Below are 14,522 nucleotides of genomic sequence, written 5' to 3'. Positions count from 1 at the left end.
TATTGTGTAATGCAATATTAATTTTTGCAGCTTTCAAAATTCATACATGATGTTTGGATAAATTTTCACTCACTCATGTAAAGTTTCAAATTAACTAAAAAATTATAAACCCACCAGAGCCCGGGGTGGGGGTGGGAAGGGAACAGGAGACTTAAAATCAGGTTCTTGAGATGCCCCTCTTCTTGCTCAGTCCCTGTTCCCATTAGTGTTTGTCCAGTATCTTCTATCTCACCTTCTTAGTCTATGTTGTATAACACTCTTGTTGCCTTATATATTTCATTATTCCTTCAGAAACTTTTCCCACCCCATAGTTACATATCTATAGAGATTTCTGATTCTTGGTAACTCACAGTTTGCTTAACAGCAGCTTAGAAAATAGTTAATGTTAGGATTAATCAGCATTATTTGCAACATTTTGAAAATGTTTGTTGGCCTTTAAACTTCATTTCCAACAACAGAATAAGTTAAATCAGTGTTTCTCAACCTCAGCACTATTGTTTTTTTGGATCCGTTAATTCTTTGTTTGAGGGCTATCCTGTGCATTGTGGGAATTTTAGCAGACTCCTGCACTCTAACCTGCTAGAGGCTAGTAGCCTTCCCTAAGTCATGACAACTAAAATTATCTCCAGGCACCGCCAAATGTCCCCCCTGGGAGGCAAAAACCACCACTGGTTGAGAATCACTGGTATAAATGATGATGATGGCAATGACTTAACCATGTGACAAGAACTGTGCTAAGTACTTCAAGTACACATTATCTAATTGATGAGAAAGGTTCTGTGATTTTTACTTTACAGATGAGACAATGTGAGCACAGAGAAGTTAACTAAGTCACATAACATCACATGGCTAGTTAGTAAGACAGCCGGAATTCAAACCCAAGCAGTCTGACTTCAGAACCTACATTTTTTATCATCAGGCTATCGCTGCTTTGCTGAAATCACACTACGCAAGAATGGAATCCATCAAATTCCATTGGATAATTTTAGGTTTACATTTTTTCCCATAATTTCAAATATATAACCCATGGAAAACAGACTTCCTACAAATGTAAAACCTCTCCCGATAAGTAGGTTCCCTTATTCCCTTAGTCCTGTTCATTGAGTTATTGAAATTCCATGAAAGACCAGATTTTGCAGGCAGAGATTTAAAGCTCAGTCCAAGGAATTAGAGTTTGGGATCACATCCTGACAGAACCATAGTTATGAGTATGAGACCCATAAATATCATAAAGCTGCCTACATGTTATTTTACTTTATAATCATTCAAATATTAACAGTATCTATATATTTTTATTATCATTAGTTCAAAACAAAATCGTTAAAGTTAGTTTATAAATCCTGTATCTCTCAGCATTCAAATACTATTTTCTTATAAATAATAGCCAGCAAAACTTAGATTTATTTTGCCACCTCTCTATCTTAACTGTGTGTGGCAGAAGTGATATTTTCACGCAAAATAAAAACTATCATACAGCATAATTTATAAAGATTTTGCCTTTGTAAGTACCATGTCTTCAAAAAATAGGATATCTCTCTTGATCTAAAACCTGTTTTGTTTCATACTGACTATAAAAAGTTGTAAGGAGTATAGTCTAATAATCAAAGTTTTATTTCTAATCAAGCATGGTTAATTTATATAATATTAAATACATGAGAAGTATATTATCTCCTTCCAAGTTTCTAGGAAAGTCGATTGCAATAATAACAACCTTAACTAACTTGCATTTATTGATTGATTTCTATGTGCCACACACTATATGAACAGTTCTTCATATATTAATTCATTTAATCCTCATAACAACCCCTTTATGTAGGTATCTTTAATATCCCCATTGTGGAAGCAAAGAATTAGAACCATAGAGAGATTAAAGAACTTGACCAAAGTCACATAGCTAGGAAATGATTTAGTTTAGTGGGTTAAACCCCCAGTTTGGCATCAAAGCTATAGTGGAATCACTTATGTATGGCACCCTCCTAAGGTGGGGGGATTATTGCCACATATTATATTAGTTGTCATTTTAGTAGATAGAGTAATTAAATTAGAACACCTATCTTAGACTGACACAGTAGGAAAAATGTACTTGGTCTCTTAAAAACTGTACCATCTAAAAAAATTCTTAGCAGCAGAGGGTAAGAATTTCATCTTATGAAGAAATGAATTAATAATTATAAAAATGCTTTTGAATTCAATGATTCTAAATTATTACATAAACAGTTCACTTTTTTTCTTTCTTCCCTTCTCATTAGCTCAAATATCTGGGTCCTCTTGTCTTTCACATCACCCATCAGTGAGACAGGTTGTCCAGTTTGCTTGGGTCAGTCCCAGATTATACTTGTCCTGGTGTCCTATACTATTTAGAATTTCCTGAATTTCTCACTTTTAACAAAGAACTTTATTTAGTAATTGTATTAAAATAAGCCAGGATGGGGTATGTCAACCTCCAGCTTCTGCCATAAGCTCATCTTGCAGAGTAAGAGACATTTGTTCTGAGAATGGAGTTCTCAGTTTAGCACGTGGTTAAATCTGTAAGAGGACCAGCAACAAGACTCTTTCTTTATTTGATCTTTTCCAGATGGAACATATAACTACTATCTCCTTTTCAAAGACAGCATGCAGGGTACCAGCTGATCAAATAAAGTGTGCTCTGTGAGAAGCAGCTAGGGACAGCTAACTCCATGTGATCTTGGGTGGTGATGGTCAGAAAAGAAATCTACCCATCAGCCCCTGTGGGTCCCTTGGTCTTACAAGCTGTCTAGTTTTTTCCATGACCCCTTCCTAGTTTTGTGAGATATCTGAGGCTGACACAATACCAATCCTGTGGGCCAGAGGGAAATATTGAAAATTATAAGCTGAACATACATGAATAGAGGCTGAGGGAACAGAAGCTGAACAGTCCTGCTAGAGTATAGATTGTAGCGAATACTCTGGATTTTGTGGAGTTTTTAAAAATTGTACAACATAACTCCACAAGTGTTCATTGGATTTTTGCTTATACTAGTACTTTTTATTTTGTAATAAAATCTTTTGATAGCAATCTCATGAGGAAACAGAAATGTGCGTTTAGAGTAATAAGTTCTGAATTTCCATCTCTCAAGAAAGTTGATGATGCGCTTGTAATTTAAACAAAATGTATTTCACTATTTACCATCTACCCTGAGAGTTGTACTGATCATATTAAAATCAAAAGACAAATCTGCAACAGAAGCATCAGCATTTTAAGAAGACAGCACCCAAAGACATCTAAACACATGAACAGGCAGAGGTGGGGCATATATTAATCTATAAAGCATGACTTTTCATTTAGTTAAGTAACTATTCTAAGTTAATCTACCTATTTACTTTCTAAGACTCTGGGTTTTTGGTTTTTGTGTATTGGTGTGTGTGTGTGTGTGTGTGTGTGCGCGCGCGCACATGTGAATAATAAAGATAGGGCTGTTAATATATTCACTCCATGAGAAAGAGAACTTGTAAGTAATACCTGTTTATTATATTGTGTTCAGAAATTTCAATAGAAAAGCAGTTTAGCTAATTACCACAAAAGTTTTGTTTCCCATCTGATTCATGGAATCAAAGTAAATCTGTTGAAATGTATTCCACCAAGTAAAAGATCTGACTTGACTGTGAATGTTATTGTAAGTTCTACTAAAAGTTTAACATGGAAGATAATTTTTGTCATGATTGTGATAATACAAATGGAAAGTTTGGTGTATCATACCAATATAATAAAAGCAACGTTCCTACTAAAAAAAAACTATAAAGAAAAAAATGTACTTGGGATTGGCTATGAGGCAAAAATAATTCATGAATGTAGCCAAACTGGGGAAATATTCTACTATTCAAAATTGAAGATCTAGATGTCAAAATTTACACATATTAGGGAATATATTGTTGAACTACAATCTTTTGTGATAAACTGATGTTGAAAAAAATACCATAGCTTAATGTATAATATTCCTTCTTCACCGATTATCTTTGATCGTATTTTAGAATATTAGGGCCTTTGTGAACAACTTTGCAAATAAATCTCAGTTTCTAATATGTATAGAACATGTTTTGTAAAAGATTCCTCTACATTGTGATGGCATTTTATTCAAAAGAAATTAGTCAATCAGAGAAAGGCAAGTATCATATGATCTCACTGATATGAGGAACTCTTAATCTCAGGAAACAAACTGAGGGTTGCTGGAGTGGTGGGGGATGGGAGGGATGGGGTGGCTGGGTGATGGACATTGGAGAGGGTATGTGCTATGGTGAGCACTGTGAATTGTGTAAGACTGATGAATCACAGACCTGTACCTCTGAAGCAAATAATACATTATATCTTAAAAAAAAAAAAAAGAAGAAGATAATAGGAAGGGAAAAATGAAGGGGGGGAAATCGGAGGGGGAGACAAACCATGAGAGACTATGGACTCTGAGAAACAAACAGGGTTTTAGAGGGGAGGGGGTAGGGGGATGGGTTAGCCCGGCGATGGGTATTAAGGAGGGCAGGTATTGCATGGAGCACTGGGTGTTATATACCAACAATGAATCATGGAACACTACATCAAAAACTAATGATGTTAAGATGGTGGAGGAGTAGGAGACCTAAATTTCATCTGGTCCCAGGAATTCAGCTAGATAGGGATCAAACCATTCTGAACACCTATGAACTCAACAGATCGAAGAAAAGAATAGCAGCAGCTCTCTGAACAGAAAAGCGACCACTTTCTGGAAGGTAGGATGTGCGGAGAAGTGAATCCAAGGGGATATTTGGGAAGATAGACAGTGGGGGGAGGGAGTCTCCCTCAGCCGCTACCAGCAAGTGTTAGAGATGCAGAGCACAAAATTGGAACTTTTAGAAGTCTGCTCTGCTGAGGGACATCACTCCAGTGGCTAAGCAGGGGGGATGGAACCCTCGATGGGACAGTGTGGTCTCAGGACCCTTGGGGTCACAGAAAGACCAGGGGTGTCTGAGTACAGCAGAGCTCCCAGGTTTCGGAGCGGGGAAGCTGGCTGCAAAAATGGAGCCGAGGCTCTCAGCTCAGCATTGCCATAAACCGTGATCCATGGCAAAGTCAGACCACTGCTCTTCCAACAGGGACCCAAAAAGTGGCAGATCCGGGGAGACTCCCTTTCCTCTGCTGGGAGGAGCAGTGCAGGAGCACACAGCAGGGATCTGCTGGGTTTGGAGACTCCACACGGGATCGTGTGCCAGAGATAGAAATGCTCGGTCACAGGCCGGGGGAGCACGGAGTACAGCCGGAGACCGGGGAGATGGGAGTGATCGACTGCTTTTCTCTGGGGGCTCACTGAAGAGTGGGGCCCAGAGTTCTCAGCTCCTCCGGGGCAGAGATTGGGAGGCCGCCATTTTCACTCTCGTCCTCCAAAGCTGTATGGAAAGCTTGTTGGGAACAAAAACTCCCGAGAGCAAACCCAAGCAGATTACTTAGCCTGGACCGGCAAGGGCGGGGCAATTCCCCCTCCGGCAAAAACATATGGAAACCACTGCAACAGGCCCCTCCCCCAGAAGATCAGCAAGAACAGCCAGCCAAGACCAAGTTTACTGATCAATGAGAACAGCAGAACTCCAGCACTAAGGGAATACTGCACATAGAATTCATGGCTTTTTTCCCATGATTCTTTAGTCTTTCAAAGTTAATTTTTTTAACTATATTTTTTTTGAATTTTTCTTTTTCCCTTTTACAAGCAACATCAATCTCTTTTTTAAAAATCTTTTCGATTTTTCATTTTTAGAGTCATATTCTATCCCTTCATAGTAGTTAATCTTATTTTTGGTATATATATAAGTTGTTCTCTCTTTAAAATTTTGGGATACAGTTTCTTCTAACAGAACAAAATACACCCTAAATCTCTAGTGTATGGCTTTGTTCTAGTCTCCTGCCTGATCACATTCTCTTTTTTTTTTTTTAATTTCTCTCCTTTCTTTTTTCAATCAGCTTCTTATCCTATCAATTCCTTTTATAAAATCATTTATAATTATTTTCATCTTTACAGTCATATTCCATCACATCATCGTATTTACCCTTATATTTGTACATATATAAGGTTTTTTTTCTTTAAAATTTTGGGAGCCAGTTTCTTCTAACAGACCAAAATACACCCAAAATCTAGTGTGTAGCACTGATCTATGCACCAGCTTGATCATATTTGATCATATTCTTTTTATCTTTTTCTTTTTTTCTTTCTTTCTTTTTTTTTTTTTTTTTTTTGAGTTCGGACATGGATGCACACTTTATTGATAACCAACATCGTAAGACATAATTAAGCACCCGCAATTTCAGAAACACCAAAAACTGCTCTGTTGCCAGCCAGCAATGGCGCCATAAGGATTTTAGGATTTATAAACATAACTAAATATTGCAGTAGAGATTGCTCAGCCACTTTGGTGATTTGCTTTGAAGGTACTTAAATGACAGGGATGGGGTTTTGAACGTAACTTGAAGAGTTTGAGAATTTCTTTGTCTCTTGATTATTGCATGTGTGTGATTACTACAAAAAATATTTGCTTTCCCCAAAGTTGCTCAGCTTTCTTTTGCCCTGGTTTCAGGTCTCTTCTGATTTGTTTAGTGTATATTTTTCTGGGGTCGTTGTTACCCTGTTAGCATTTTGTTCTCTTATTCATCTATTCTCTTCTGGACAAAATGACAAGACAGAAAAAAATCACCTCAAAAAAAAGAACAAGAGGCAGTCCCGACTGCCAAGAACCTAATCAATACAGACATTAGTAAGATGTTGGAACTAGAGTTCAGAATGAAGATTATAAAGATAATAGCTAGGCTTGAAAAAAGCATGGAAAATATTAGAGAAACCCTTTCTGGAGAAATAAAAGAACTAAAATCTAACCAAGTAGAAATCAAAAAGGCTATTAAGGAGGTGCAATCAAAAATGGAGGCTCTAACTGCTAGGATAAATGAGGCAGAAGAGAGAATTAGTAATATGGAAGACCAAATGAAGGAAAATAAAGAAGCTGAGAAAAAGAGAGATAAACAACTACTGGATCATGAAGGCAGAATTTGAGAGAGAAGTGATACCATAAGATGAAACAATATTAGAATAATAGGGATCCCAGAAGAAGAAGAAAGAGAGAGAGGGGCAGAAGGTATATTGGAGCAAATTATAGCACAGAACTTCACTAATTTGGGCAAGGAAACGGGCATCAAAATCCAGGAGGCACAGAAAACCCCCTCAAAATCAATAAAAATAGGTCAACACCCCGACATCTAATACTAAAACTTATGAATCTCAGAGACAAAGAGAAAATCCTGAAAGCAGCTTGGGACAAGAGATTTGTAAACTACAATGGTGGAAACATTAGATTGGCAACAGACCTATCCACAGAGACCTGGGCAGGCCAGAAAGGACTGGCATGATATATTCAAAGAACTAAATGAGAAAAATATGCAGCCAAGAATACTATATCCAGCTAGGCTGTCATTGAAAATAGAAGGAGAGATCAAAAGCTTCCAGGACAAAGAAAAACTAAAGGAATTTGGAAACACAAATCCAGCCCTACAAGAAATATTGAAGAGGGTCCTCTAAGCAAAGAGAGAGCCTAAAAGTAACATAGACCAGAAAGGAACACAGACAATATACAGTAACAGTCACCTTACCGGCAATTCAATGGCACTAAATTCATATCTTTCAATAGTTACCCTGAATATAAATAGGCTAAAAGCCCCAGTCAAAAGACACAGGGTATCAGATGGGATAAAAAACAAGACCCATCCATATGCTGTCTGCAAGAGACTCATTTTGGACCCAAAGACACCCCACATTGAAAGTGAGGGGGTGGAAAACTATTTACCAAGCTAATGGACACCAAAAGAAAGCTGGGGTGGCAATCCTTATATCAGACAAATTAGATTTTAAACCAAAGATTATAATAAGAGATGAGGAAGGACACTATATCCTACTTAAAGGGTCTATCCAACAAGAAGATCTAACAATTGTAAATATCTATGCCCTTAACATGGGAGCAGCCAATTATATAAGCCAATTAATAACAAAAGCAAAGAAACACTTGACAACAATACAATAATAGGGGGACTTTGACACCCCCCTCACTGTAATGGACAGATCATCTAAGCAAAAGATCAATAAGGAAATAAAGACTTTAAATGACACACTGGACCAAATGAACTTCACAGACATATTCAGAACATTCCATCTCAAAGCAACAGAATACACATTCTTCTCTAGTGCCCATGGAACATTCTCCAGAATTGATCACACCCTAGGTCACAAATCAGGTCTCAACTGGTACCAAAAGATTGGGATCACTCCCTGCATATTTTCAGACCACAATGCTTTGAAACTAGAACTCAATCACAAGAGGAAAGTCGGAAAGAACTCAAATACATGGAGGCTAAAGAGCATCCTACTAAAGAATGAACGGTCACCCAGGAAATTAAAGAAGAATTAAAAAATTTCATGGAAAACAATGAAAATGAAAACACAACTGTTCAAAATCTTTGGGATGCAGCAAAGGCAGTCCTAAGAGGAAAGTATATGGCAATACAAGACTTTCTCAAGAAACAGAAAGGTCTCAAATACACAACCTAACCCTACACCTAAAGGAGCTAGAGAAAGAACAGCAAGTAAAGTCTAAAACCAGCAGGAGAAGAGAAATAATAAAGATCAAAGCAGAAATCAATGAAATAGAAACCAAAAGAACAGTAGAACAGATCAATGAAACTAGGAGCTGGTTCTTTGAAAGAATTAATAAGATTGATAAACCCCTGGCCAGATTTATCAAAAAGAAAAGAGAAAGAACCCAAATAAATAAAATCATGAATGAAAGAGGAGAGATCACAACCAACACCAAAGAAATATAAGCAATTATAAGAACATGTTATGAGGAACTATATGCCAGCAAATTAGATAATCTGGAAGAAATGGATGCATTCCTAGAGATGTATAAAACTACCAAACTAAACCAGAAAGAAATAGAAAACCTGAACAGACCTATAACCACTAAGGAAATTGAAGCATTAATCAAAAATCTCCCAACAAACAAGAGCCCAGGGCCAGATGGCTTCCCAGGGGAATTCTACCAAACATTTAAAGAAGAATCAATACCTATTCTCCTGAAACTTTTCCAAAAAATAGAAATGGAAGGAAAACTTCCAAACTCGTTTTATGAGGCCACCATTACCTTAATTCCAAAACCAAAGTCCCCATCAAAAAGGAGAATTACAGACCAATATCCCTGATGAACATGGATGCAAAAATTCTCACCAAAGTACTAGCCAATAGGATCCAACAGTACATTAAAAGGATTATTCACCACGACCAAGTGGGATTTATCCTGGGCTGCAAGGTTAGTTCAATATCCACAAATCAATCAGTGTGATACAATACATTAACAAAAGAAAGAACAAGAACCATATGATCCTCTCAATAGATGCAGGAAAAGCATTTGACAAAGTACAGCATCCTTTCTTGATCAAAACTCTTCAGAGTATAGGGATAGAGGGTACATACCTAAATATCACAAAGCCATCTATGAAAAACCCACAGTGAATATAATTCTCAATGGGGAAAAACTGAGAGCTTCTGCCTAAGGTCAGGAACACGGCAAGGATGTGCACTATCACCACTGCTATTCAACATAGTACTAGAAGTCCTAGCCACAACAATCAGACAACAAAAAGAAATAAAAGGCATCCAAATCAGCAAAGAAGTCAAACTCTCACTCTTTGCAGATGGTATGATACTTCCTGTGGAAAACCCAAAAGACTCCACCCCAGAACTGCTAGAACTCATACAGGAATTCAGTAAAGTGGCAGGATATAAAATCAATGCACAGAAATCAGTGGCATTCCTATACACCAACAAGACAGAAGAAAGAGAAATTAAGGAGTTGATCCCATTTACAATTGCAGCCAAAACCACAAGATACCTAGGAATAAGTCTAACCAAAGAGGCAAAGAATCTATACTCAGAAAACTATAAAATACTCATGAAAGAAATTGAGGAAGACACAAAGAAATGGAAAAACATTCCATGCTCATGGATTGGAAGAACAAATATTGTGAAGATGTCAATGCTACCTAGAGCAATCTACACATTTAATGCAATCCCTATCAAGATACCATCCACTTTTTTCAAAGAAATGGAACAAATAATCCTAAAATTTGTATGGAACCAGAAAAGACCCCAAATACCCAGAGGAATGTTGAAAAAGAAAAGCAAAGCTGGCGGCATCACAATTCCGGACTTCCAGCTCTATTACAAAGCTGTCATCATCAAGACAGTACGGTACTAGCACAAAAACAGACACACAGATCAATGGAACAGAATAGAGAGCCCAGAAATGGACCCTCAACTCTGTGGTCAACTAATCTTCGACAAAGCAGGAAAGAATGTCCAATGGAAAAAAGACAGTCTCTTCAACAAATGGTGTTGGGAAAATTGGACAGCCACATGCAGAAGAATGAAACTGGACCATTTCCTTACACCACACACAAAAATAGACTCAAAATGGTTGAAAGACTTAAATGTGAGACAGGAGTGCATCAAAATCCCAAAGGGGAACACAGGCAGCAACCTCTTCGACCTCAGCTGCCGCAGCTTCTTCCTAGAAACATCACCAAAGGCAAGGGAAGCAAGGACAAAAATGAACTACTGGGACTTCATCAAGATAAAAAGCTTTTGCACAGCAAAAGAAACAGTCCACAAAACCAAAAGACAACTGACAGAATGGGAGAAGATATTTGCAAATTACATATCAAATCAAGGGCTAGTATCCAAAATCTATAAAGAACTTATTAAACTCAACACCCAAAGAACAAGTAATCCAATCAAGAAATGGGCAGAAGACATGAAAGACATTTTTTCCAAAAAGACATCCAAATGGCCAACAGACACATGAAAAAGTGCTCAACATCGCTCGGCATCAGGGAAATCCAAATCAAAACCTCAATGAGATACCACTGCACACCAGTCAGAATGGCTAAAATTAACAATTCAGGAAACGACAGATGTTGGTGGGGATGTGGAGAAAGGGGAACCCTCCTACACTGTTGGTGGGAATGCAAGCTGGTGCAACCACTCTGGAAAACAGTATGGTGGTTCCTCAAAAAGTTGAAAATAGAGCTACCCTATGACCCAGCAATTGCACTACTGGGTATTTACCCCAAAGATACAAATGTAGGGATCTGAAGGGTACATGCACCCAATGTTTATAGCAGCAATGTCCACAATAGCCAAACTATAGAAAGAGCCAAGATGTCCATCGACAGATGAATGGATAAAGACGATGTGGTGTATATATGTACAATGGGATATTATGCAGCCATAAAAAAAAAAAAAACATGAAATCTTGCCATTTGCAATGACGTGGATCGAACTGTAGAGTATTATGCTGAGGGAAATAAGTCAATCAGAGAAAGACATGTATCATATGCTCTTACTGATATGAGGAATTCTTAATCTCAGGAAACAAACTGAGGGTTGTTGGAGTGGTGGGGGTTGGGAAGCATGGGGTGGCTGGGTGACAGACATTGGGGAGGGTATGTGCTATGGTGAGCGCTGTGAATTGTGTAAAACTGTTGAGTCACAGACGTGTACCTCTGAAACAGATAATACATCATATGTTAAAAAAAAGAAGATAGTTGGAAGGTAGAAATGAAGGGGGGCAAATTGGAGGGGGAGACGAACCATGAGAGACTATGGACTCTGAGAAACAAACTGAGGGTTCTAGAGGGGAGGGGTGTGGGGGGATGGGTTAGCCTGGTGATGGGTATTAAAGAGGGCACATATTGAATGGAGCACTGGGTGTTATATGCAAACAATGAATCATGGAAAACTACATCAAAAACTAATGATGTAATGTATGGTGATTAACATAACATAATAAAATAAAGTAAAATAAAACAGGAATATTTAGAGTTGCCAAGAGGGAAAAAAAAAACTAATGATGTAATGTATGGTGACTAACATAATAAAATAAAATTAATAAAAAATTTTAAAAAACCTCATTAAAAAGAAAAAAAGCACAAAATAAAGAACAGGCAAGACTCGGGGAGCAAAACAAACAAACAAAAAATAAGGGCTTGAATTCTTTAATAAATATGTTCAATTAATAGAATGCCCAAGACTACCTTTTGAAAATTTTAGCAAATTATAATTTAAGAAAACCAAGTTTACAAAGAGAAGTCTTTAATATTTATCTTTACCACTTCAACCTAAATGGCAAATGTTAAATGATATATAAGATTTAAGTCTGAATTTGTATAACTGAGTTTTGTGATATCTTGAATTTGGGGATGAATCTTTTGTTAAAAACCTTATGTGTTATCGGATAAATTCATATTCTCTATGGGAATGAAATTAAATAAGAAGGCTTATACTTTCACAATATCTTATTTGGAAAATATTCAACAAAATAGATATTAAACAAGATACTGATATTTATATTGAAAGAAATATTGAATTTGAATAGAATAACAAATATTCATAGAGACAGTTTGCTTGATGAATTTTTATCTTGCAAATGTTTTTTTCAAAGCAAAAATTTCTAAATGCAATTTAAAAGACACTATAGTTACGTGGGTTAAAATATTTGAATGAAATATAGGAATTGAGGGGCACCTGGGTGCCTCAGTCTGGTAAGCATCCAACTCTTGATTTCGGCTCAGGTTGTGGTGTCAATGTCATGAGATCAAGCCCCTCATTAGGCTCTGCACTGAGCATGGAACCTGCTTAAGATTCCCTCTCTCCCTCTCTGCCCCCACACCCTGCTCGCAATGCTCTCTCTCTCAAAAAAAATTAAAAAATTAAAAATTAAAAAAATATATATATATGTGTGTAGGAATTGAGAAACCCTCTACATCAAAAAAATTTTTTTTTCTGAGCTTACCAGGAAATTCAGCAACTATATAAAAATATTTTCTCAACTAAAAAATATCTTCTATAGGAGAGACTCCAGTTCAGCAATAAAATTTCAATTTTATTAAACAAAATATATAACTTTAGGAAAGAATGTAGAAATATTATGGAAAATTTTGATATCAAGTCCATGTTGAAAAAGCATATTCCCACACACATTTTAGAAAATATGAGGGATATGCTATTAGAGAAAGATATGACTAACAAATGGATTAAGTTCATGAATAAATGTAGTACTTATTTTTTTTAATGTTCTGATAATTAATACAATAAAATCTATTTTCTTTTTATATAGGTATATATTTTTATTTTTTAAAGAAAACTAAGAGTATTGTTTAAAAGAGCTATTTTATAGGTGCACCAATATATTATCAATAAATAAATATTTCAGAATTTACATAATTTCAATTACTTTAGTGTACTTTTAAAATTTAAGAGTCTCAATTTGGACAATTAAATCATGTGGTCACCCTATATGATTAAAACCACAGCACGTGCAGGAACCTACAATAAGATTGTATTGGTATTTTGTCACTGTGTAACAAATTACCACAAACTAAGCAGCTTAAAGAAATACACATTTATTATCTCACATCTCCATGTGAAAGAATCTGGGCATAACTTAACAGCCTCCTTTCCTCAGGATCTCACAAGGCTGCAATCAAGGTAGATGGACTATATTCTAAACAGAAGGCTCGTCAAGGGAAGAATTCACTCCCAAGTTCATCCGAGTTATTGGTAGAATCCATTTCTCTGAGGCCATATGATTGGAAATCCTGCCTTTTTGCTGGCTGCAAGCTGGAGACTGCTCTCAGGTCCTAGAGACCACCCATAGTTCCTAGCCATGTGGGCACTTCTCCAACATGGCTGCCATCCTTCATTGAACCCACAGGAGAATCTCTAGCTCTAGTTGGCTAAGATGACACCTCATGTGATATAATATAACTGCAAGAATGACATTCTATCACCTTATTTTATCAGTTAAAAGCAAGTTCACAAATTCTGCCCACACTCACCAAAAAAAGTATTACACAAAGATGTAAACCCCAAGAGGTGGGAATAATTGGGTGTCAATTTAGGATTTATTCATGGGAAAGATAATATTAGATATTTCAAAATCTTTAAAATCTTAAAAAAATGAACATGCTTAAAACAGTGGTTTTAAGATCTGTCCATAAGTTCATTGATAACCCTACCCTGAGAGGTGGTGTCTATCTCCTCTCGACTCAGAGCCAACCTTACTTGACTATTTTTTAACCGACAGAACCTAATGGAAGTGAAATGTTGTGACTTCTGAGACTCGGTCAGAAAGGCCATGCAGCTTTTATTCTATCACTCATTCGTTTCTATCACTTACTCTTTGGAGTCCTCTCTTGGGACACATCCTTTCAGACCTCAGCCACCAGGCTCTAAGGAATCCATATCACATGGAGAGGTCATGTGTAGGTGATCCAGTCAACAGATCCAGCCCAGATACCAGAATGTGAGAAAAGAAGCCATCTTGGAAGTAAATTCCCCAGCTCCAGCTTTTCAAGGCCACAACCACTGCTGAGTCTTCCCAGCTAAGGCTCCAGACATGGTAGAGCAAGAAATATTTGTCCTCTGTGCCATTCCCTAATTCCTGAC

The sequence above is a fragment of the Zalophus californianus genome, chromosome 7 (genome assembly GCF_009762305.2).
Source record: "Zalophus californianus isolate mZalCal1 chromosome 7, mZalCal1.pri.v2, whole genome shotgun sequence".
Taxonomy (NCBI): Eukaryota; Metazoa; Chordata; class Mammalia; order Carnivora; family Otariidae; genus Zalophus; species Zalophus californianus.
This window is presented reverse-complemented; position numbering follows the sequence as displayed.